Here is a 24517-nt window from a genome sequence, read left to right on the forward strand (position 1 = left end):
TAAGGAAATGATGGAATTCTAGGTATATTTGCTTCAGAGCCTGAGGTCCCACAGTCTTCCTCAATTGCATTCCAAAGTTTTATCCCCAGTGAGCTGAAAAGTCCTTCCTTGACTGTAATTGAAACTTCTGATAAATATCAGTTTGAGCCAGTTTTTCTCCTGCTTGGGTTTTTGATGACTATAGAGGACTACTAGGAAAAAGTCCTCCCCCAGCACTTCATAGACTGAAGAGACAAAGTCCTCAGCTTAAATAACTATCTTTAGAGTAGGGAAAGGAATCTGTGATTTCATTGACAATGAGAACCACCCACAAGGAAAATTTCGACTGAAGCAATGGGGCAGGTATTGGAAAGTTCTTTAGGTTACAATAAGACTTGTGATTGCCTTGGGTCACCTAGTCTAAAGGTGCTCAAGGTTAGACTTGAACCCCAGGTCTTCTAGACTCAGAGGCTATCTATACACTAAACTTCCCTGAATTTCTGCCAATTCCTTTGATTCATTTTCCAAACCTGAATTCATCCATGCCTCACTTCTTGGCATCTTCTACATGATTTTTAAAGTAGGAACCACCTCTAGTCCATGCTTCTGCATTAGGCTTCCCAGGTTCTACAAACCTTTTCCATTCCCAGCCTAGCTGGAGGCAGGGAATCCAGAGGCTTTCAGCCAAAACCATGGGGAAATCTAAGCAGAGTCACCTTGGTGCACATTTTCATCCCTTCATTCTTGACATTATATAGACCTAGATGGTCTCCTTGCCCCAAATATCTTCTCCACTTCAATCCAATCTCTCCTCTATTGCTCAATGAACTCCTTTGGCTCCCTATTACCTCTGAGATCAAATATAACATTCTATTTGACTTTTAAAATTCTTCAATAACTCAGTCCCTTTCTATGATTCCAGGATTCTTGCATTTAACTTCCCTCCAAACTTTATGATATGGCAGCACCTGCCTTCTCCCATCTCTTGTAACTTTTCAAAATAACTATTCTCCATGGGTGAAATGCTTTCCCTACTTATCAATGCCTCTGGGTTTCTCTGTCTTCCTTCAAAACTCAGTTTAGACCCTAATCTTCTGCTAGAGGACAACCTCTATCCCTCATTATCAGTCATTATCAGTCATCAAACCTTTACATAGTTGTTTGCATTTTGTTTCCCTCATTCCCTGAGCACAGGAATTGTTTTTGCTTTTCTTTGAATCCTGAATGCTTAAAAAGTACCAAGCAAGTTGTAAGGGCTTAATAAAATACTTAATTGACTCCCTGGAGTCAATTGGCTCCCTGGAGAGGTGACTTAAAGTGGCTATTTCTTTCTCCAATTTTTGGAGGGAAGAGAGGAGAAGAATTAGGGACCTTCCATCTCCTGCTGTGCATATCTCTAGGCCAAACTCTAGGTTCCTCTGGGAAGAGAAGAGTTGCCTTCACTGAATGATTAACCTGGTCTCATCCTTCCCATCCCAGGGATTCTGAAAGTCATTATGCAAATCCCATTCCCATCTCCTACCACCTATTTCCTTCTTCATAAATCCTTTCATCACAAAGACTACCCACCCCTTCTACTGCATCCCTGGAATGTCTGTTCCATAGGCAACAAACTTGTCTTTGTCTTAAATCTTTTCCTCTCTCTCTCCTCCAATCTTCGAACTGTAAGAGAGACCTGGCTTCCTTCCTGATGACAGGTTCCCTAGAAATCCCTTTTAGTTCCGGTTGCACTTACATTTGTTCCCCTCTGGTGGAAGTGGGAGAATTGGAATATTCGTTCTTAATTGCCACTTTTAGGTTCTCCTTCTACCTCCATTACTCAGTAGATTCTCATTCTTTATGTTCATACAATTCACAAATTCTACCCAATCAAAATAATGATAGTTGTTGTCTACATATCTCCATAATAATCACCTGCCAGTCTTATTCAACTCCTGTACTACTAGGGGACTTCAATCCACATATTCATTCTCCCTCAAACTGTTCTTCATCCTACTTATTCACTTCTCCAGTTTACTCCTCCAACCCATTTCAGTCACATACCATTCTTTTAATATTGCCATCTTTACTGCATGAACCTCCAAGTTCAAGAACTGTGAAATTTTCTTATCTGACCGCAATCTAGGACTTTCCACTTCTCTCAGTTTTCTCTTACTAAACCCTATTCTTCATTCTGTGACTTCCAATCCCTCGATTTCAATTCTCTCCACAGATATCAAAACCAGTTTAACTCAGTACTAGTTTTCTCTTGAATTTTCCCTGACCCCCTTATCATATCAAAACCTAACCTCCTGGAATACTCCCAATATTTACTGTCTTTACTCCTACACATACATAGGAATAGGATATCATACAATCTTCTAAGTAGGTCCACTCTAAATTTGTGTTATGCAACCTCAACTGGATCCTCTATGATGCTAAAAGTCTTCCACACTTCCCTTATCAACTGTTACAGAGATCAGTTAAATTTTAGCATTAAACTTTTATACAACTCACCAACCCACTCTCCATAACAAGTCTACATCTCTTCATTCCTCCTCAAACTTCCTTTGGCCTCTTCACCTCACCCTCTCAACTGGGAACCTTGTCTCATATTTTACTAAAACAATTGAGGCCATTCTTTGAGAGTTCTCTTTTTTCTCTTTCTCTTTATCTGATGTCAATCGAATGTCTTCTGCCACTATCTCTTCCTTTACCCCTGCCTCATACAAAGGGGTTTGTCAAGACAAACTACTCTACCTGAGCAAGCAATTCCATTCCGTCTTGTCTCTTCCAATGGATTGCCTCCTCTGACATCCCTTCTCTATTATTTAACTTCAAACTCTCTCTCTTTACAGGCTCCTTCCCTACTGTTTAGAAACATGCTAATGTCTCCCTCATCCTCAAAAAACTCTCATTTGATCCTTCCCATCCTCAATATTATCCTCCATCTTCTTGCCCATTGCAACTAACTCCTTGAGAATGTCATTTATTTTAGAAGCTTTCATTTCCTCCCTTCTCATTTTCTTCTTAATTCCTGCTTTCTCCAGTTACCAATGATTTTTTAATTACCAAATCAAGTAGACTTTTCTTAATCTTTTCACCATTCTTTGACACTGTTGATCATCCTATTCTCCTTAATAGTCTCTTCTCTCTAGGATTTTGAGACACCACTCTTTCCTGGTTCTATATTTCTGACTGTTCCTTCTCATTCTCCTTTGGTGGATCCTTATCCAGGTTATACTTACTAATTAGAGTCCTACAGAGTTTCTGTCCTGGAACCTCTTTCATTTCTACTACTTCTCTTGGATTCAGTGAACATCTCTATGCCGATGACTCTCAAATCTACCTATCCTAGAGGACTCCGGGGGCAGAGCCAAGATGGCAGCATGTAGCTAACATGCTATGTTGTTTACAAGAAACACATTTGAAGCACAGAAATACACACAGGGTAAAGGTAAAAGTATGGAGAAAAATTATTATATCTCAGCTGAAGTAAAAAAATCAGGGATAGCAATCCTGATCTCAGATAAAGTAAAAGCAAAAGAAGGTACCATTAATAATGAAGCTATATCATCATTAAACATATATGCACCTAGTGGTATAGCATCCAAATTCCTAGAGGAAGAGCTGACTGAATTACAAGGAGACATAGATAGAAAAACTTCAATAATGGAGGACCTCATCCTCCCTCTCTCAGAACTAGATAAATCTAACCACAAAATAAACAAGAAGGAAGTTAAGAGGGTGAATGAAATCTTAGAAAACTTAGATATGATAGACCTCTGGAGAAAACTATACCTTTTTTCTCGGCAGTACAAGGAACCTATACCAAAACTGACCATGTACTAGGGCACAAAAGCCTTATAATCAAATGCAGAAAGGCAGAAATAATAAATATACACTTCTCAAACCATGCTGCACTAAAAATTACATGTAATAAAGGGTCAAGGAAAGATAAACCAAAAACTAATTGGAAACTAAATAACTTAATCTTAAATAATGTGTGGATCAAAACAGCAAATCATAGAAATAATCAATAATTATATCCAAGAAAATGACACTAATGAGACATCATACCGAAATTTATGGGATGCAGTCAAGGCAGTTTTGAAGGAAAATTTTATATCTCTAAATGTCTATATGAATAAAATAGAGAAAGAAGAGATCAATGAATTGGACATGCAACTTAGAAAGCTAGAAAAAGAACAAATTAAAGATCCTAAATTAAATATCAAATTAGAAATTCTGAAAATCGAGGGAGAGATTAATAAAATTGAAAGCAAGAATAAAACTAAGAGTTGGTTTTATAAAAAAGCCAATAAAACAGACAAACCTTTGGTTAATCTGATTAAAAAGAAAGATTACCATATGCTAATAAATTTGATAATCTGAGTAAAATGGATGAATATTTACAAAAAGTCGCCCAGATTACCAGAAGAGGAAATAAAATATTTAAATAACCCCATTTCTGAAAAAGAAATTGAAGAAACCATCAATAAACTCCCTAAGAAAAAGTCTCCAGTTCCAGATAGAATTACAAGTGAATTCTACCAACCATTTAAGGAACAATTAATTCCTTTTCTACATAAACTATTTTTAAAAAATAGGAACAGAAGGAGTTCTGCCAAATTCCTTTTATGCCAACATGGAAGAACTAAAAGAACTAAAACAGACAAACTAAGCAGAAGAACTAAAACAGACAAAAAAAAATTATAGACCAATCTCCCTAATGAATATTGATGCTAAAAATCTTAAAATAAAATTTTAGCAATGAAATTACAACAAGTTATTACTAGGATACTACACCATGATCAGGTAGGATTTATACCAGGTATGGTTCAATATTAGGAAAACACTCAACATAATTGAACATACCCATAGCAAAACCAACAGAAATATGATTATCTCAATAGATGCTGAAAAAGCCTTTGATAAAAATAGAACATCCATTCCTATTCAAAACACTAGAATGTTTAGGAATAAATGGAGTTTTCCTTAAAATAATAAATGGTATCTATCTAAAACCATCAGCAAATATTATATGACTCTCCAGCTCTCTGTCCCTCTGATGCGTTCTCCTAATCTCTCCTTCTCTCCTTCTCCTTCCCACTCCCTCTTGTCCCTTCCCACTTCTGTCTCTCCTTCTGTCTCTCTGTCTCTGTCTCTCTTTCTCACCTGCCTGTCAAAGAACCCCGGGAAGTTTTCAGGTGCTTCTGTCAATCACTGTCCACACCTCCCTTCATTCATTCATTCTCAAGGTCATCCAGCCTCTGCCCATGCCCCCCAGTCCTCAGTAGTTGGCAGGGAGCCCCCAGAGCGGGTCTATATGCCCACCCCACCCCCAAACACCGATCCAGCCCCTACGGCTGCGGGGCTTTGGGGTGAAAGAGAGTTAAGACTGAACAACAGGGACATCTAGGTGGTACAGTGGATAGAGCACCAGAGTGCTGAAGGACCTGAGTTCAAATCTGCCCTCAGACACTTAATAATTACCTAGCTGTGTGACTGTGGGCAAGTCATTTAACCCCACTGCTTTGCAAAAAAAACTAAAAAAAAAAAGACTGAACAACAAATAAACAACTCCTGCTCTCGAGGGATGCAGGAGTGAGGGATGGCAGGGGTAACATGACATGAGCACCCCTTGGTCTTGACCTGGCCCCGAGGGCAGAGGGAGCCTGGTATCCTCTGCCAACACCACCAGCACAGCCACTACCAGCCAAGAGAAGCAGCCAAAATGGAAGTAAAGGATCTGATTATAACTTGTGAAAATAAGATGCAGACAGAGCTTGACCCTCTCTACCCCCAGCTGGTGAAACAGTATAACCTTCCATCCTTCCTGGATCTCCCAGGTGAAATGCCCCTTGCAGGAAAAGACCCAGATTTCTCTAAGGAGTTCCACTCAACACTTCACAAGTCAGAAGGATATAGATTATACCCAGATAAAACAAAACTCTGAGAACAAGAAGACTTTCACTTGCAGCTGGGAGTATCTTTCTGGAACCAGCCCCCCCCCCCAAAGGCCCCCTGGGCCAGCCCAAGTTCACAGCATGCAGTGCTTAAAGCCCTTGGAGGCAGGAGGCAGTACAGAAACTGCTCCAGTGGTCAGCTCTTAACAGACTTGGGGCCCAAAGAGATTTTGGGGCCAGTAGCCTACATCACTCCCAGTCAGATGATCAGACAGCCTCCAAACCAACCATCATTGGGTTCCTACCCTCCTAAGTGCTCAGCCAAGCTCCATCCCAAGGCCAAAAGAAGACTCACCTATAACCTCTGATCAATTCCTCCCCCCAGCCCCTGAGAGGTCTGGTCCAATATTGGCTACCTTTGCCTTTTTGACCTTGTGACTTTGACTTAGTTGCTTCCCTTTCCTTAGCCTCAATTTTCTTCTCTAAAATGAAAGGCTTTTTCTAAATGATCCTTGAGGTCTCTGTTTACAGTGTGTAATCCTTTGTATTTCTGCTTTTTAAAATGGGAAAATAAAGAGATGTTCTCATGGGAGAAAAAAACCCCAAATGTTATATGTAATGGGAATAAATTTGGAACATTTTGAATAAGTCAGGGTTGAAACAAGGATGCCCATTACCACCATTACTATTTGATATAGTATTATAAACACTACCTGTAGCAATTAGGAAAGAAAATAAAATGGAAGGAATGAGAATTGGCAATGAGGAAGCAAAGCTTTCACTCTTTGCTAATGATATGATGATATACTTAGAGAACCCCAGAAAATCATAATTAACAAATTCAGCAAAGTAGCAGAATATAAAATAAACCCACATAAATCATCAGCATTTCTATATATGAACAACAAAGCCCAAGAGCAAGAGATAGAAAGAGAAATTCTATTTAAACTATAGACAACATTAAATACTTGGGAATCTATCTCCCAAGACAAACCAAGAAACTATATGAACACAATTATAAAGCACTTCTCACTCAAATAAAATCAGATCTAAATAACTGGAAAAATGTCAATTGCTCGTGGTTAGGTAGAGCTAATATATAAAAAAAAGACAGTTCTGCCCAAACTGAGCTACTTATTCAGTGCCATACAAATAAACCAAATAACTATTTTACCAAGCTAGAAAAAAATAGTAACAGAATTTATCTGGAGCAACAAAAGGTCAAGAATACTAAGGGAACTGATGAAAAAAAAAAGTAAAGAAAGGTGACCTAGCTCTACCAGATCTAAAACTATACTATGAAGCAGCAGTCATCAAAACTGCCTGATACTGGTTGTTAAAAAATAGAATAAAGGATCAGACGATTAGGATAGGTTCAAAAGAAACCGTAATAAATGACTACAGAAATCTCCTGTTTGACAAATCCAAAGACATCAGTTTCTGGGATAAAAGAACTCAATATTTGACAAAAATTGTTGGGAAAACTGGAAAACAGCATGGCAAAAACTAGGCATAGATCTATATCTTACACCCTTTACCAAAATAAGGTCAAAATGGGTACAGGATTTAGACATAAAGGGTGACACAATAAATAAATTAATGGACCGAGAAATCTCTATCAGATCTATGGAAAGGGGACAAATTTAAGACCAAACAAGAATTAGAGTACATTATAAACTGCAAAATTAATGATTTTGACTATATTAAACTAAAAAGTATTTACACTATTAAAATCAATGCTGCCAAAATTAGAAGGAAAGCAGAAAGCTGGGAAACTATCTTCACAACTAGGAGGTCTCAATTCTAAAATATATAGAAAATTGCATCAAATGTATATGGTTACAAGTCATTCCCCAATTGATAAATGGTCAAAGGATATGAATAGACAGTTTTCAAATGAAGAAATTAAAGCTATATATAATCATATGAAAAATGCTCCAAATCATTATTCATTTTTTTTAGGTTTTTTTTTTGCAAGGCAAATGGGGTTAAGTGGCTTGCCCAAGGCCACACAGCTAGGTAATTATTAAGTGTCTGAGACCGGATTTGAACCCAGGTACTCCTGACTCCAGGGCCGGTGCTTTATCCACTAGCCACACCTCCAAATCATTATTGATTAGAGAAATACAAACTAAAACAACAATGAGGTATGACCTCATACCTATCAGATTAGCCAAGATGAGAAAAAGGTAAGATGAACAATGTTGGAGAGGTTGTGGGAGGATTGGGACATTGATGCATTGCTGGTGGAGTTGTGAACAGACAAAACCTTTCTGGAGAGCAATATGGAACTATGCCCAAAGAGCAATAAAATTGCTTATATCCTTTGACTCAGCAATTCCAATTCTAAGTCTAAATCCAGAAGAAATTATAAAAAAAAAGGGAAAAGTCCTACCTGTTCCAAAATATTCATAGCAACTCTTTTTGTAGTGGCAAAGAATTGGAAATTGAGGGGATGCCCATCAATTGGGGAATGGCTAAACAAATTATGGTACATGAATACTATGGAATACTATTGTTCTATAAGAAACCATAAATGATTGGATTCTAAAAAACATGGAATGACTTATAGGATCTGATGCTGAGTGAAGGGAGCAGAACCAAGAGAACAATGTACACATTAACAGCAACATTGTGAGATGATCAACCTTGATGAATGCAACTCCTCTCAGCAGCACAGAGAACTAGGACAACTGTATTAGACTGGCTATGGATAATGTTATTCCCATCCAGAGGAAGAAAAACAAAAGAAAAGAAAACACACAAAAAAACAACCCTACAGAATCTGAAACACACTTTAAAAATTATCTCTTATGTATTTCTTTCCCTTAATCCTAATTCCTCATACTGAAAATGACTTATCTTTAAATATGTTTATCAAGAATATGTATGTACAATGTTAACCTGTTTGCCACTGGGCGGGGGGATGAGAAGGGAGGGTAGAAGGAAATTTTGTAACTTAAAAATATACATATGCATATGTATGAATGTTAAAAAAAAATAGATGAAGTTTTGAAAAAAAATCTACCCCAACCTCTCTGCTGACTCTTCACTGTGGCATCTTCAAATGCCTTTCAGATATCTACTTCAAAACATCAGGCTCAAGACATCCAATTAACATCTTAAATTCAACTTTATTTCTTCATTATCTTTCCCCCTAAACCCCTTCCCATTTCTTTTTTTTTTATTTTTTGCAAGGCAATGGGGTTAAGTGACTTGCCCAAGGCCACACAGCTAGGTAATTATTAAGTATCTGAGGTCACATTTGAACTCAGATCCTCCTGACTCCAGGGCCAATGCTCTATCCACTGTACCACCTAGCTGCCCTAACCTTCCCCATTTCTAAACTTCCCTATTACTGTCAAGCAAATCAATATTTTTCTGACTCCTAATGCAGGCATCATCCTGAACTCCTCACATTCATCCCCCATATCCAATCCATTTCCAAGGTCTAGAGATTTCATCTTTTTAACTTCTTTTAAATACACCCCCTTCTTTTCTCTGACACTGCCACCACCCTAGTTCAGACCCTTATCACCTCATACCTAAACTAATATAATAACCTGCTGGTTGTCAACCAGTCACAAGTCTCATCCCCACAACAGTCAATTTTCCATTCACCTATCAAAAGGGATTTTCCTTAAACACCATTCCACCCACCCCTTAACTCAATGCTTTAACCTCAATTCAAGAAACTCTCATTGCTCCATATCATTTCCAGGATCAAATAAAAAATCCAGTTGAAAACTTGTAGACACCTGCGCCTCCACCACCACTTTTCCAGACATCTCCCAACTTCCTTTCCACCACATACTCTGATTCAGTGACCTTGTTCCCCTGGCTAATCCTTGAAAAGACATTCTATCTCTCAGCTCTGGGTATTTTCTCCAACTGTTTCCCACACCTGAAACACTTTTTCTTCTCTGCTCTAATTACTGACTTCTTAGCTTCCTTTAAGTCCCAACTAAAATCCTATCTTCTATAGGAAGGAAACCTTTTCAATTCCTCTTAATTTCCCTTACTTCCTAATTATCTTGTATATAATGTTCATATCCTTAGGATATGAACTCCTCAAGGACTGGAGCTACCTTTTGCTTCTTTTTATATCTTAGGTGCTTTATACATGCTTATTGACTAACCAGGGACAATTTTAGGGGATCTGTGATAGAAAATATCTTTTAACAGTCAGAGAAGGAACTGTGGGGGTTAAACAAAGACCAAAGTTTATTGCCTTCAATTTTTAAAAGCTGTCTTGTGTATTACATGATTTTGCTATCTCTAATGTTTTCTACCATATGTATCTGTTTCTTCTCTCAACACATTCAATTTGGATCTATGGGTAACATGGAAGCAAATATAAAGATTATATCAGGTTGCCTTCTGTTGGGGGAAGGAGGGAGGGAGAAAAAAAATTGTCAAATTCAAAACCTTGCAAAAAAAATGATTGATAGAAACTACCATTGTATGTAATTGGAAACAAATAAAATATTTATATAATAAAAAATAACCAAAAAAATAAATGCTTATTGACTGACTGAGGTGTAACCAGTCTGGGTTCTGTCTCCTGCTAATAGTTACAACTCAGTTCAGTCAGTCTTGAATTCATAGGACGCCTGGCTAGGCAGTAAGAGGTTCTGGGGAAGTCTTGAAATTCAGTTCCTGATATGGCCCCTCTTATTTCATTCTTTGGTTGGGCACTTCTGGGGGCAGTATTCCTTTCAATGGCTCCCCAAGGAAAAATGCATAGAGCTGCTCTCAAAGTCAGCCTTCTGAACATACTGGTGAGTTATTTTTCCTAACTGTTCTAGGCAACTCTTGCAGAGAAGAAGATGCAGGCTTCAATCAGTGAAAAGCTTTCTAATTTGGGTGTTCCTTATAATACTGAAATCTGGGGGGTCGGGAACAACTCTGCTATAATCCTAAAGTTAAAAATAACTCTGGGGAAGTAGGAAGGAACAGAGGGTGGTAGGAAAATGTGGAACTCATAAACTTATAAATGGATGAATGTTGAAAACTACCTTTCCATATAATTGGAAAAATAAAATTAAAAAATTATAAATTACAAAAAAAATATAATTCTGTTTTTAATATGGTGTTGGGGCAGCTAGTTGGTGCACACCAGCCTTGCAGTCAAGAGGATTCAAGTTCAAATTCAGCCTCAGATACATGCTAGTTTTGTGACTCTAGGCAAGTCACTTAACTCCATTGCCTCAAAATAAAATTCCCTGTAGAGGCAGGATATGGGAGTTGGAGTCATAGAACACAGGTTCAAATCTTGATTCCACCATTTTCTGATGGGGTGACCTTAGGAAAGTCACTTCATTTTTAGTTATCTGTTTCCTTATCTGTAAAATGATGGGAGGGAGTGTTTGGATTTGATGATTCATACAATCTCTTCCAAATATAACTCTATGATTCTATCACATCTGTTCTAAATTATACTAATACTAAATAACACTAAATAATACTAAATAATACTGGAATCAGGAATAGCTCTGGTGGTAGTCAATTTTTTTTGATTTGATTGAAACTAGTGATTTTACTGGTCTTCTCAAAGAGGAACTCTCTCTTCCAATATAGATCTATATTTTGTTCTTTTGTGTAAATTCTTATAGAGTAGCCTGGGTTCTGAAATGTTCAGTAACTTGTCCAAGATCAGATGAATCTCAGAGGTGGAATTTGAATTCAGGTATTCCTAAATCAGAATAATAATCTCCACTCCTCAGGAGTTAGGGGTATTCTTGCTATAATGCTAGAGTGAGGGATTAATGTTTTTCTTTTAGTCTCAAACTGTGATATCATCAATCCAAGGATGTACTCATGTGTAAACTCCTTGCACCAAAGCAAAATGGCAGACTCTTAGGTACCTTGTGGGCTTAGAGGGTCAATTAGGGGACCGAGAGCTGGTGACTTGCCCATCATTACAGAGCTAGTATGAGTCAAATATAGCACTTAACCCAGTTCTTCCTCACTCTGAGGTTGGCTTTCTAGCCACAAAAAGCCACAATGTTTTGGGGTTTTTTTTAAGAATTTTGCAAGGCAATGGGGTTAAGTGGCTTGCCCAAGGCTACACAGCTAGGTAATTAAGTGACTGAGGGTGAATTTGAACTCAGGTACTCCTGACTCCAGGGCCAGTGCTCTATCCACTGTGCCACCTAGCTGCCCAGAGCCACCTAGCCACCCCCACATTGCTTCTTGTGGTATCTAAAATAACTCACTTTAGGGGTTTAGGGGGTCAGGGAAGACACTTGTATTCCAACCTTTCTGTGCTCTAGTGTGTCATCATGTAATAATAATTATAGTTAGTATGTACAGAGTGCTCACTATAGGCTGTGCAGCCAGATGGATCAATGAATAAAATTCTGGGACTGGAGTCAGGAAGATTTGAGTTCAGATCTTACCTTAGACACTCACTATCTGTGACACTATAATCTGTATGACCTGGACAAGTCACTTAAACTGTTTGCCTTAATATACCAGAGAAGGAAATGGCAGTGGCTCAGTGGTTAGAGTTCTTGCACTGGAATAAGGAGGACCTGAGCTCAGATTCAGCCTTAAACACTTCCTGGTTGTGTGACCCTGGGTATGTTACAATCCTGATTGCTGATGCTGGGAGGAAAAATGAAATGGCAAATCATTCTAGGATCAGTTGCCAAGAAAACCTCATGGATAATGTTGGCATGCTATGGTCCATGGGGTCATGGAGAATCATCTGAACAACATCATGTGTTAGACACAGTAGTAAACACTTTTCAGTTATTATCTCATTTATCTCACATTATCTCTTATTATCTTATGACCTCATTAGAATCTCAGCCTAGGGAGGTAGGTGCTATTATTATACCCATTTTACAAATGGGAAAACTGAGGCAAACAGAGGTTTCCTGACTCCAAGTCAGAGGTTCTGTGCACTAGTTGCCTCTGAGGCAATATATATTCTGGAAATGACTCTATGGCAGCTGAGATCCCTTCCAGCTCTAGATCTATAAAATGGCATTTCTCATCAGGAACCCAGAATTTCAACATCATTTTCTACCAAGAGTCTTTCTCATTGTCTAGCATCTTAATAGGCTAGCTAGTGCTAATAAAGGCCACATAATGCCTTCTAGGATGATGATCTGATTTTTAAATGTTTCCTTGGAGAATCCAGATGATAATTTATCTTACCAGACAACAAGAAATCACTAACATTTTGGAAATCTGTTTTGCTTAACTAAGCATATTTATTACAAAGATTTGATTTCTTTTTTTTCCCCAGCAGGTCAGGAAAAGGTGAGAGAATGAAAATAAATTTTGGTAATTGAAAATTTTTAAAATTAAATTTAAAAAATTAAATCATTGACCAAGAATGCATCCTTAAGTCAACATGGATATTTGTGGAAGGTTTGGCTACCTTGGGTCCAGATAATCAGCTAGCATTTAAAGTATTTATTTAATAAAGTATGTTGAAGGGAAAAAATATCAAAACTTAATACTCTGGGTTTAGATGTTAGTCTGCCAGAAAGTTTTATTTCATTTAACATTAATCTATATCTAAACCATTTCTAGTTTGGAGAGAGAGAGAGAGAGAGAGAGAGAGAGAGAGAGAGAGAGAGAGAGAGAGAGATGGTCAAACTAGCAAAGTCCTTCCAATCCTTCAAAGTAGGACAATCATTTTACTAAATAAAGTTTCTGTAACTTCAGAGGCTAACATGATCAAGTTACATGTATGTAGAGAGGGAAATCCAGTTTGAGAACTGTCACTGAGCAGCACTGCTTGCTCAGAATCCTTCTATCAAAATTTCTTAACCTTTTTTGTGGTGGGGACTTTTCTGGCAATCTGATGAAGCCTATGGACCCCTTCTCACCATCATATTAGAATGTTTAACATGAAAAATGTAGGATAACAAAGGAAAACAATTATATTGAAATAAAGGTGTAATTCCTACCCAGGTTTATAGACAGCTGCCCCCCTTCCCCCACATCTTCACAGAAATCCATCCATAAAGTCTTTGCCTGAGAGAGGGTAATGGGGAAGGGACGGTCCATGGGTTAAGTAAGAACCCTTCAGGTTAACTAAATGCACAGGTTCATCAGGACAAGTTCTCTTCAAATTTTTGAATAATCTATTAGCATACCTTTATAGAATGGGGCCTCTAGTTCTCTCAGCCTAGGATCTGTTGTGACAAATCTGCTTAATGAAACTATTTTAAAGTGGAATAAACCCACTCTATCTCATGCAGTTGCTGGGGAGAAATTGATTTGCATTCCTTAAACCATTAAAGCAGATTGTTGTTGTTGGGGGTTTTTTTTCAACTCTATTTGACTATAAAACTATATACAGGAATGATTTGCTATTTTCTTCTCTGGCTCTTTTCACAGATAAGAAAACTGAGGCAAATGGGGTTAAGTGACTTGCCCAAGTCACCTAGTAAGTGTCTGATACTGAATTTGAATTCATGAAGAGGAGTTCCTGACTCCAGGTCCAGCACTCTATCCACTTCACCATTCAGTTGTCCTAATTATTATAATATATTTTCTCAGATATGGTATCAATAATTGTCATTCCAAGAGATATGATGCTTCCAAACATTAACATAGCTTCAATGCAAATGATCTTTAGGTAGTATCTAATATAAATAATCTGATCTAAATTGTATAATGAAGTTCAGTTCAATCCAGCAAAGGATGTCAAACATCTACTGTGTCCAAGGCATAATAATGGGGGAGACTCAAAGTCTAGATACAGACAGCCCCTCTGGTTTTCATAGACTTTATCTTCTCTGAGCAGATTGGCACAAGCACATCCACATTTCAAAAATCACATATGATAATTGTATATGAAAGTGCTATGTGAGCTAAAGAAGGATGAAGTCATTTCCCACTGTGGAGGATCAAGGAAGTTTTCAAGAAGGAAGTGACCATGAAAGATGGGTGCTCCTCAGGGTAAGATGGAAGGATGAGGTAGAGAGTACAGACATAGAAGGAAAGAACAAAGGCTTAGAGATGGAAGGATATGGAGTGTGCTAGAGGGAGGGGATGTGACTAAAACATGAAAATCATGGAGGGAAAACAAAGGAGATAAGAGCTGAAAAATAGGTTGGTGTCAGATTGAATATCAAATAAAATAAACTTTACTTCATAGCCCTGTAAAATATTGGTGTCAAACTAGGTAATATGTAACTAGCATAAATGAGTCAGAAAGACCTGATTCCAAATCTGAATTTACTAGCCCTATGACCCTATGGCTTAACCTTTGCCTGCCTCATTTTTCTCATCTGTTAAATGGTAATGTTAATGGCACTTAATTCCCAGGGTTGTTGTGAGTTTGAAATGAGATTATATTTGCAAACCTTAAGACATTATATAAATACTAGTTATTTTTATCAAGTCATATAAATGTTCACAGAAACGTTAAGTGACAATTTGAAAATCATTTCACTTACATAATCTCAATTTCAATCTCCTAGCAGATAGGAATCATCCCTGTTTTACAGATGAGGAAACTGAGACCCCAAAAAGGCAACCTGGCTAGTCAAAGGTGGAATTTGAACTTGGGCCTTTTTTACTTGAAGGTTCAGCACTCTATACGCTATGTTTCATAGTCTCTGGCAGTAATGGTGGAGTGGAAATAGCACAATGAGAAGGGTTTGGAGGGGAGAGAGACTAAACTTAGAAATTTATCATCTCTATTCAGCCTGATTCTTCAACGCTAGCGACTCAAACACCATTTTCGGCCATGGCTGTTCTCAATCCCCAAATAGCAAAACACTTGCATTGACAAGATACCTTTAACTGTCCTCTCAACTAGATCCCAATGAGCTCAGCCAACCTGGGAATGCACCTTTGATATCTCTGCCCTTCTTGGATGAACTTCCTTAAATGGCTTTCCACTCCCACCCCAGTCAAAACTGCCAAGGTTGGGAGGGAGGAAGGGGCAAAAATTCTATACCTGTGAAATTATGACTATTCTGGGAGCCACATCAAAGTATCGTGGGCTCGGGATGCGACTGATGGTGGTAGGTTGAGGAGGAAGAATCATCAATTTAAAAATTAGTTTCACAGCCTCTCTAGAGGCTGGGAGTTTTCCATTAGTAAACTAGAGTTCCCTTCTGCTTTCCCACTTGGGCGCCCTAAAACATACCAGGACTCTTGGAACTGATTTTATCCCTCTCTCCTCTTACTTTACCTGGAGAAATGGGAATAGGACTTGTCTTTTCCTTCATCCTTCCTGATCTTCTGCTCATTCCAGACCTATCTTGGTTCTGTCCACTAGCACCTGCTGGTTTCATTTGCCTTCCTCACTCACTGGATAGAATGCACGACTTCTATAGTACCTCTTCTAGGTAGCCAGTCCTCTGCCACTGAAAGATATTATTCGAAGCTGACTTTGAGAGCTAGGTACCTCCACTATATACTTTTGCTGATCTGGAAGAAATAGGAAGGAGATGGGATTTGAAAAGGACTGAGTTATGGGTGAAAAGAGCAATGAAAGGGTGGAATCCTTATTTAGGCAACTATAGCTCCTGTGAAGGCCACCTGTGTATCCTAGTTCAGGTCCAGGTATACATTTATCTATCTCTCTGTACTGCCCATCCTTACCAGTGCAAGGCAGAGATCAGTGGTTACTATAGCCAAAACAGTGTCCCCTATTCAGATCCACACTTCTGAACTAGAAACAAGGAAAGAGGATGTAAGGTGACGGGTCTTCCTTGAGACAAACCAGAAGGGTGCTGCCTAGAAATATCAGGAGACAACTGCTAACTCAGTCTGAGCTTTGCCCTGTGATTTCTCTCCCCCAATAAACACACAAGTTCTGTGCTTGCTGGAGTCAAAACAATGTCATTCCTCCCTGCCTGGCACCTGTCCTCCTTGTTCCCTCCAGCTCCACCCCAACCCCCCTCCCATCCCTGCTCACCTGGAGTAGGCTGTGTGGAAGAGGTAAGAGGGTTTCAGAGGATCCTGGAGGAGAACATGCTTGCCAGGCAGGGCACTGGGTCTACAACAGGATCTGGGACAGGATGGCTCTTTTATCAGTTACGCAGCTCATTCTGATCCCAGTCAGCAGCCTCCTTTAGTTCCCTCCCCTCTCCTCCACCTTTCCGGGGCCAATCACCTTTCCGGTGGCAGAGGCCCAACGCGAGTGGAGGCCCAGCCCTCATGGGAGACTGGTGGCCTGGACTCACCCTTCACATTGCTATTTACTCAACCAGGTCCTCCCCTTGACCCTGAACAGAGCCCAGTATTAACCCCAGGTGTGCCAGGATATGGAGGTTAGAGTAGGGGGAGAGGCTGATCACTGTAATCTAGGGAAGGTTGAGGAGAAGTAGGGTAGAATTTATCCTTCAGGAACGGTTCTCAGTCAGCAGCCTAGGCAGGAGGGCATACTGGAAACAGTGATGGATGTGACTGGAAGGGCCTGGGTTCAAATCCTGTCAATGCTATTCTCATTTTGAGCAAGTAATTTAAACTCTCTCTAAGTCTTAAATTTTCTCAACTATAAGATAAGAGATTGGACTAGATTCCACTTTGAATCTTATGAATTCCCCAGTCCTTCCAATTCTATTAATTTGCCATACCTCCCTTCCCTCCAGGCTACTTCCATCCTGACCTCTATCTTCCAAAGTATCCAGTGGCTAATCTGAAAAACTAAAACAAATTTATGGTTAGAGTGTGAGGAATCTGGGTGTGTTTGGGTTCCACGAGAATGTGAAGGGAGAATTGTTAGTTTACATTACAGACTGGGCTCTGCCTATATTGTTGCCTATGGGTACTTACCTGAGTTAAAACAAAAGATTTAGCTTCAATCCGATCAAAACCTGAGGTTAGGTCTGAACTGTCCCACTCTGAAGATCTGTGTATGTATGTTCAAGGAGGTAGGATAGCTGTTCTTGTTCATTAGTATAATGAGTAGGGTGGGGAAAACATGTGGGGATGAATGTATCAATTAGATTTGTGACCCCAGCCAATGATTAGCATGAAAGGGCAGGAACAAAGTCTTTCAAAGTGCATATAACACCTAGTATTTCTGGGATGCAGTGCCCCTCTCCCCTTGAGAAAGTTGTGCCATTTATTAAGATGTCTTAACAAAAAACCCATTTTAATCACTCTGGATTAAATATTCACAAGCCATTTATAACATAAAGGATGATGATATTTCTCCTTTGTTCTTGAAGAAGACCATAACATCAGGGAGGTAAGACTATGACAAGCAAGTGCTTTGGTTTTGAGTGAGGGAGATGCTGTGCTAAGTCACAAGCTTTACTTTCTCCTTTGGAATGATCTGGGTCTGGAGGCCAGATATGAATCAGGCTGTCTGGAGATGGTCCTGGATGTGAGGAAATCAGGGTTATATGCTCAAGATCACATAGCTAGTAAGTGTCAAGCATCTGAGGATAAGATTTGAACTCATAGGGGTGGCTAGGTGGCACAGTGGATAGAGCACTGGCCCTGGAGTCAGGAGTACCTGAGTTCAAATCCAGCCTCAGACACTTAATAATTACTTAGCTGTGTGGTCTTGGGCAAGCCACTTAACCCCATTGCCTTGCAAAACAAACAAAACCAAAAAAGATTTGAATTCAGGTCCTCCTGACTTCAGAGCTGGTGCTCTATCCACTGTACCACCTAGCCGCCCCAAAATGAACTTTCTTAACTCCATTGCCTAGGTGATGAACAAATTGAAACCTTTCCCCTGATACAATGTAAAGGAGCAGTTGGTGGAAGAAGGAAGGAAGTGAGTGACACAGTTCCTTTAAGGTTTAGACTTATCTCCGGAGGGTTTAGAGTTCAGAGCCACCCCACCCTTCTCTTTCTGGAGAAAAGTGACAAATGCTGGAGAGGGAAGAGAGGACAAGGGGAACCTGGCCTGGCTTTTGGAAATTGGGGGAAGAAACCTTTTCTTTTCTGGCATAGTTCCACCCCTCAGTGGCAAAGAATTGGAAATCAAAGGGATGTCCTTCAATTGGGGAATGGCTGAACAAATTGTGGTATATATATGTGATGGAACACTATTGTTCAATTAGAAATCAGGAGGGATGGGAATTCAAAGAAGCCTGGAAAAATTTGGATGAATTGATGCTGAGTGAGAGGAGCAGAACCAGAAAAACACTGTACACCTTAACAACAGTATGGGATGATGATCAACCTTGATGAGCATGCTCAATCCATCAGTGTAACAATCAGGGACAATTTTAGGGGAATGTGTGACAGAGAATACCATCTATGTTCTTTTTTTTTTTTTTTTAGGTTTTTGCAAGGCAAATGGGGTTAAGTGGCTTACCCAAGGCCACACAGCTAGGCAATCATTAAGTGCCTGAGGTCAGATTTGAACTCAGGTATTCCTGACTCCAGGGCCTGTGCTTTATCCACTGTGCCACCTAGCTGCCCCGATATCATCTATATTCAAAGAAGGAACTGGAGTTTAAATGAAGACCAAAGATTATCATCTTCAATTTTTAAAAAGTTGAATTATGTATTACATAATTTGGATCTATGCATATCATGGAAACAAATGTAAAGATTATAGTAGATTGCCTTCTGTTAGGGGGAGGGGAAGGAAAGGGAAGGGAGGGAGGCGGAAATTATAAAATTCAAAATCTTGCAAAAGAAAAGATTGCTAGAAACTACTATTGTATATAATTGGAAAACAAATAAAATTTTTATATAACTAAAAAAAAGAGTACATGGTGGGGAGTAAAGTGTAAGAAGATTGAAAATATAGGAGGGGCTAAGTTATGAAAGACTTGGAATGCCAAACAGCATTTCATATTTGATCCTAGCAGAATTTGAAGAATCACTAGAATTTACTAGATAGAGGGTGACTCTTTGAAAAATCATAGGAGGATCATAGATTTAGAGCTACAATCAAGCCTGATCTCCTCACTTTATAGATGAGAAAACTGAGGCCTGCAGAAATCAATTGTCCCGAGGAGGCTAGGTGGTGCAGTGGATAGAGCACTGGCCCTGGAGTCAGGAGTACATGGGTTCAAATCCGGTCTCAGATACTTAATAATTACCTAGCTGTGTGGCCTTGGGCAAGCCACTTAACCCTATTTGCTTTGCAAAAACCTAAAAAAAAAATTGTCCCAAATTATACAAGCAATCGAGAAAATCCAGTAGCAAAGCAGGATTAGAACCTGGAATCTCTGGATTTCCCAGGGTACCACACTACCTCTCATTCTATGGAAGAGAGGGAAGAGGAAACCATTTCACAGACACACACACACAAACAGAGACATACACACAGACACACACAGACACACACACACACACACATGCAGCCCCATCAGACTCTTTGGGTTCAAGGACACAAGATGGTCCCATACTCCATGGGAGGGGAGAGCTGATATCTCTAGCCTAAACTTTAAACTCTGGACTGGTTCAGGGAATTGGGCTCTGAACTCTGGGCTAGGCTGAACCGGGAGATTAGTACTGGATACAATATCAAACATTTAATTTGATCCACAGATTTTTCTCTTACTAGGAACAATAATCCATCCTCAATCAGAAATGATTTTGTCTTGGAAATAAACTGGAGTGGAATAGGGAGAGAAAAAAGGGATAGGAGGAGAGAGGGGAGGGGAGGAGAAGAGAAAAATAGAGCTGGCCACATTTTCTCTGGCATAGTTTCGTCCCAGGGCAGCTAGATGGCACAGTGGCTAGAGCAGTGGCCTTGGAGTCAGGAGGATGAGAGTTAGAATTCGACCTCAGATACATGACTTGTATTAGCTGTATGACCTTGGGCAAATCACTTAACTCTGATTTCCTCCAGTTGTCCTGATTCATATCTGGCCACTTGACCCAGATGGTTCTGGAGGAGAAAGTAAGGCTAGTGACTTAGCACAGCTTTCCCTCACTCAAATCCAAATCATGTACTTGTTTTGGCAACACCTCCCCTGATGTCCTGGTCTTCTTTGAAAATGAAGGACAGTTGATAGGGGGCGGAGCCAAGATGGCAACAAGAGAGCAACAGCTCTTAGAAGCTCTCTCATAAAACTTATAAACTAAGGACTCTAACTAAACTTTCAAGAGACAGAACCCACAGAAGGACCCAATGAAGCAATTCTCCTACTCAAGGTAACCTGGAAAAGAGCAGAAAGGCTCTGCTCCGCTGGATCCGAGGGGTGGCCTGCCAAAGGGGTGGCCTGCCAAAGGGGTGGCCTGCCAGAGCAAAAGGACTTCAGCCTCCCAAAGGCAGCCCCAGGGCATTGGGAGCCATGGCTCACAGCAGCAGGGGAGTCTCCGGAGCTACACCCCAGGGAGCATCAGGCACAAACTGGGGGAACGGGGAGGGGGACCTCTGCCAGAGCCCTCAGGGCATACAGCAAGCAAAGTGGTCTTTCAGCAGCCCAGATCCAGGAAACAGAAGCAGGTGGACCCGGTAAGCAGGCACCCCCAGGGCATGAGCCCATTGAACTGAGGGAGGGGAGTGAAGAGAGACTGCAGATCTCTGTCCTCTGCCCCTGGAACAGGACTCTGGGGCTCTGACCACATTCAGATCCTGATCACAGTCTAGGCTCCCCAATAGAACAACAGGGGCCCTCCTACCTCAGCCCCATGGCAGAGGGGGGGCACATATGGTTATTCACAGACCAGGAGGGAGGACAGAGCCTCACACACTGAGACCCTTGTGGGAGTGTCCCAAAAACTCAGGAAGCACCCCAAAACCAGGCTCAGGCTGAGAAAATGAGCTAGCAGAGAAACAAGAGGAACACCACTGAGAAATATTTTGCATATGAACCTAAGAAGGATCAAAATACTCAGTCTGAAGATGAGGAAGCACAAACTCCTGCATCTAAAGACTCCAAGAAAAACAGAAATTGTGCTCAGGCTATGACAGAGCTCAAAAAAGACTTTGAAAATCAAATGAGGGAGTTAGAAGAAAAACTGGGAAAAGAAAGGAGAGAGATGCAGGAAAAACATGAAAATGAAGTCAGCAACCTAGTCAAGGAAATCCAAAAAAATGCTGAAGAAAATAGCATGCTAAAAACCAGCTTAGGTCAAATGGATAAAACAGTTCAAAAAGTTATTGAAGAGAAGAATGCTTTAAAAAGCAAAATGGGCCAGATGGGAAAAAAGATAAGAAAACTCTCTGAGGAGAACAAATCCTTCAGACAAAGAAAGGAACTCAGGGAGATTGATGAATTTATGAGAAACCAGGATTCATTACTTCAAAACCAAAAAAAAATGAAAAATTAGAAGAAAATGTGAAACATCTCATTGAAAAAACAACTGATATGGAAAACAGACTTAGAAAAGATAATTTAAAAATTATTGGAATACCTAAAAGTCATGATCAAGAAAAGAGCCTTGACATCATTTTCAAAGAATTACTATAGGAAAATTGCCCTGATATTCTAGAAGCAGAGGGCAAAATAGAAATGGAGAGAATCCACAGATCCCCCTGAGAAAGAGATCCCAAAAAACCAACCCCTAGGAATATCATAGCCAAGTTCCAGAACTTCCAAGTCAAAGAGAAAATGTTACAAGCAGCCAGAAGGACACAGTTCAAATATCGTGGAACTGCAGTCAGGATCACACAGGACTTAGCAGCAACTACATCAGAAGCTCATAGGGCTTGGAATATAATATACCAGAATGCAAAAGAGCTTAGAATGCAACTGAGAATCAACTACCCAGCAAAACTGAATGTCCTCTTCCAGGGAAAAAGATAGACTTTCAATGAACCAGGGCAATTTCAAATGCTCCTGTTGGAATGGCCAGAGCTGAACAGAAGGTTTGATCTTCAGATACAGGACTCAGGTGAAGCATAGAGAGTGGAGGAGAAGGGGAAAATATGAGGGACTTAATGATGATGAACTGCATGTATTCCTGCATAGAAAAATGACACTGATAAAACTCATATGAACCTTCTCAGTTAATAGAGCAGGTAGAGGGAGCTTTTATAGTTGAAGCACAGGAGAAAGCTGAATTTGAAGATAAAATATGGTGTAAAAATGGAGTTAATAGAAAAAAAAGGAAATGTAATGGGAGAAAGAAAAAGGAGAGGGGGAATAGGCCAAGATATTTCATATAATAAGTTTTTTCTTTATTACAAGGAGCTATTGCAATGATATGGAAGGGGGGAAGGCAAGGGAGAATGAGGGAATCTTTGCTCTCATCAGAGGTGGCTAGGAGAGGAAACAGCCTATATACTCAATGGGGTATAGACATCTGGAGTAAGAAGGGGAGGACAGGGGGAAGGGGTGGGGATGTGAATGAAGGAGGAGAGGATGGACCATGGGGGGAGAGTGGTCAGATATAACACATTTTCCTTTTTACTTCTTGCAAGGGTCTGGGATTGGATGGCTTGTCCGGGACCATAGGGCCAGGTGGATACTGGGCCTAAGGGGTGGTAGCGGGGCTCAGGGCCTCTTGGCCCCAGGACCAGGGATCTGTCTGCTGTGTCACTCAGCTACCCTACAGCAGAGTCAGTGAAAGGACAGAGAAAATATAGTACATGGTAGTGGAGAAATAAGAAAGGAGGGAGTTGTGATCAGCAATGGCAACGGTGGAAAAATATGGAAGTAACTTTTGCCATGGACTTATCATAAAGAATGTGATCCACTTGCAACAGAGCTGTTGGTGTTGGAACAAAGACTGAAGCACATTTTATTATTATTATTATTTAGGAGAGGGTGCAAGGCAAGTGGGGCTGTGTGGCCTGCCTGGAGCTGCATAGCAGGGTGATCTTTGGGTGTCTGAGGCTAGATTTGGACCTGGGTGTTCCTGGCTCAAGGGCCAATGCTCTGTCTGCCATTCAGCCACCCCTACTATTATTACTATTTTATTTTGGGTCTTTTTCTTTTCTTTTTTTGTTTTTTGCAGGGCAGTGGGGTTGGGGTGACTTGCATGTCACACAGCTGGGTGATTGTTGGGTTCATGGGGCCAGATATGGGCTTGGGTGCTCCTGGATCCAGGGCTGGGGCTCAGTCCATTGTGCTACCTGGACATACCTACAATTATTGCTATCATTTTTTTTAAATTTTAATTTTTTCTCTCCCCTTTACTTTATCGCTCAAGCGAATCTATATTTTGGGGGTGAGGGGGTATTCTGTTTACTCTTAAACAAGAATATTTTATTAATGTATAAAAAATTATCTGTACAAAAAGAGAATAAATAAATATAAAAAAAAGAAAGAAAATGAAGGACAAGGGGCAGTTAGGTGGTACAGTGGATAGAGCACCGGCCCTGGAGTCAGGAGTACCTGAGTTCAGATCTGGCCTCAGACACAATAATTACCTAGCTGTGTGGCCTTGGCCAAGCCACTTGACCCCATTTGCCTCACAAAAACCTAAAAAGAAGAAGAAGAAGAAGAAGAAGAAGAAAATGAAGGACAAACATTATTATTATTATTATTATTATTATTATTATTATTATTATTATTATTATTATTATTATTAGTGTTGAATTGATTGGTGTGGGGAGAGACTTGAGGCAGGCTGACCCTGTGGCAGTAGTATAGGTGTGAGGTGATGAAGATTTGCATGAAAATGATGGCAGTGTTACAGAAAAAAAAAATTACTGTGAATTAGATAGGGGGGGGGGGTGAGAGGTAGTGAGGAGTGGATGATGACTCCTGGATTTTGAGTCTCCAGATTAGGAGGATACTGTTTCTCTCTACAGTAATAGGGAAGATAAGGAGAGAGGGCTTATGGGGAAAGCTAATGAA

The 24517-nt window shown here is 40.0% G+C and overlaps 1 protein-coding gene across 2 annotated transcripts in view; it reads right to left on the reverse strand.

Annotated features, from left to right (window-relative positions):
• ENTPD8 (ectonucleoside triphosphate diphosphohydrolase 8) overlaps positions 1–16934 on the reverse strand; it is a 31249-nt gene extending 14315 nt beyond the window's left edge. Inside the window, exon 1 of one of the 2 annotated variants that reach the window (XM_074210608.1) lies at positions 16765–16933. The gene's annotated coding sequence lies outside the window, so the exon portion shown is untranslated. Of the gene's footprint in view, positions 1–16764 lie in introns of both variants that reach the window. The other variant, XM_074210609.1, reaches the window with a different exon arrangement.
• Between the last annotated feature and the right edge of the window lie 7583 nt (positions 16935–24517).

The sequence above is a fragment of the Macrotis lagotis genome, chromosome 1 (assembly GCF_037893015.1).
Source record: "Macrotis lagotis isolate mMagLag1 chromosome 1, bilby.v1.9.chrom.fasta, whole genome shotgun sequence".
Taxonomy (NCBI): domain Eukaryota; kingdom Metazoa; phylum Chordata; class Mammalia; order Peramelemorphia; family Peramelidae; genus Macrotis; species Macrotis lagotis.